General features: G+C 40.2%; 1 non-coding gene across 1 annotated transcript; it reads right to left on the bottom strand.

The window, feature by feature from the left end:
- Window positions 1-1735: 1735 nt before the first annotated feature.
- On the bottom strand, window positions 1736-1839 carry LOC148570623 (small nucleolar RNA R71). The gene has a single exon (XR_015909026.1). It is a non-coding gene; the product is annotated as a small nucleolar RNA R71 (small nucleolar RNA).
- Between the last annotated feature and the right edge of the window lie 226 nt (window positions 1840-2065).

Below are 2065 nucleotides of genomic sequence, written 5' to 3'. Positions count from 1 at the left end.
AAACCCCCTTTCATTGGGTTAGGGAGCTCTATTGTAATTCAATGAATCAATAATAGTTTATCTTCTTCTTCAATCTTTTCTCTTGAATTTTGTTAGAAAGCTTCTCGATCTAATTCCATTGGGTAGTTGTCTTGGGAAAGAAACTACCCATAATTGGAATCCTTCGGAACCTTGGGAAAGGAATGGAGGATTCATGCTAGAGAAGCTTTCTCACAGTGAATTGGATTGGGGTTTGGATGGATATTGTGACATGTAATCCTACCAAATTGTGGTTCATGAAACTGTGTGGTATAATCAGTGATCGAGCATCATCTCTTCTTATGAACATTTAAACCAAGGGATTGGGAATTTGTTCATTTTTAGAGAGAATTGGTGAGCCAAGGGATTGGGATCCAATCATATAAGATTGCCAAGCAAAATTCAATGAACGCATTTCTTGAGGAAGAGATAAACATGTTTTGATTCGGAGATCTCAATATCTCCTATAACCCAATGAATCCCCCAATTCTGATTTACATCTTCTCTTTACATTCTGCAACTCAATTCATGCAATCACCCCCATTCCCTTTTAATTTCAGCAATTTAGTTTCTGCTCTTTAATTCATGCAATTTAAGATTCCGCCATTTCAATTTCTTGTCATTTACTTTTCCCGCCAATTTTACATTCCGCAATTCTCATCTCAATCTTGATTCCGCTCAACTAGAACACACTTCTAATCCGAATTGCTCACTCAACCAATCCTTGTGGGATTCGACCTCACTCTATTGTGAGTTTTTACTTGACGATAACCGGTGCACTTGCCGGAAGGAATTTTGCCGATCGTGCAATTTCCTAAATCGTAGCATAACTAGTTTATGCGCATCAAGTTTATGGCGCCGTTGCCGGGGATTGGTTTTCGATTGACAATTCTCAAATTGGAAGTTAACTAGATTGAGCATTTTTTTTCTGTTTTGAATAATTCAGTACAAGTTATTTGTTGAATTTTAATTTTTGCACTCTGTTACATGCTTTCTTTCTTTATGCCTTTAAATTCAAGCAACTAACTCACTGACTCACTAACTGTTTGAATTAATTCCTCAATTGCTCTAACCATACTCTTCCATTAACCAAGAGTATTTCACTTGTTTGTTGCCTGTGTTGTGTTCTTGTATGACAGGTAGGAGAGGAGAGACATCAACTCCTCCATATACCGAACCAGAGAGGACCCTTCATAGACTTAGAAGGGAAGCAAGAGGGAAAAGAGTAGTGGGAGAAGAGGAATCTGAAGGAGAATCTGAGGACAATTTTGAGGAAGCTTTAGATCTCAACATGGATAGAGAAGTTCACAACCATGAGAGAGCCGATGGAAACAATGCCATTCCTGAGAGGAGGGTTCTTAGTTCATACATAAACCCAACCTCTGGGAATTGTGGTAGCAGCATCCAGAAACCACCCATTCAGGCCAATAATTTCGAGCTCAAACCACAGCTAATATCACTGGTGGAGAATCATTGTTCATTTGGTGGAAGTGCTAATGAAGATCCCAACCAACATCTCACAAAATTCCTGAGAATTTGTGACACTGTGAAGTCCAATGGAGTCCAGGAAGATGCATATAAACTGCTTTTGTTCCCATTTTCACTTAGGGACAAGGCAGCTAAGTGGCTGGAATCATTCCCAAGGGGGAGTCTAACAACATGGGATGAGGTGGAAAGCAAGTTTCTGGCACGTTTCTACCCCCCACAAAAGGTCAATAGGCTTCGATCTGAGGTTCAGACTTTTAGACAACAAGATGGTGAAACTCTCTACGAGGCATGGGAGAGATTCAAGGACTTGACAAGGAAATGCCCACCAGACATGTTCCATGATTGGGTGCAATTGCATATTTTCTATGATGGACTCTCTTATGAATCAAGGAAGGCTGTAGACCATTCATCAGGAGGTTCATTGAACAGGAAAAAGACTGTGGAAGAGGCCATTGAAGTGATTGAGACAGTGGCTGAGAATGAGTACTACTATGCATCAGAAAGGCACAACACTAAGGGAGTCATGGAGCTGAACCATGTTGATACAATTCTAGCCCAA

This window comes from Arachis ipaensis, chromosome B3 (genome assembly GCF_059453495.1).
Source record: "Arachis ipaensis isolate K30076 ecotype BB chromosome B3, ASM5945349v1, whole genome shotgun sequence".
NCBI lineage: Eukaryota > Viridiplantae > Streptophyta > Magnoliopsida > Fabales > Fabaceae > Arachis > Arachis ipaensis.
The sequence above is the reverse complement of the archived record's forward strand: the minus strand, read 5'-3'. Positions and strand labels throughout refer to the sequence as shown.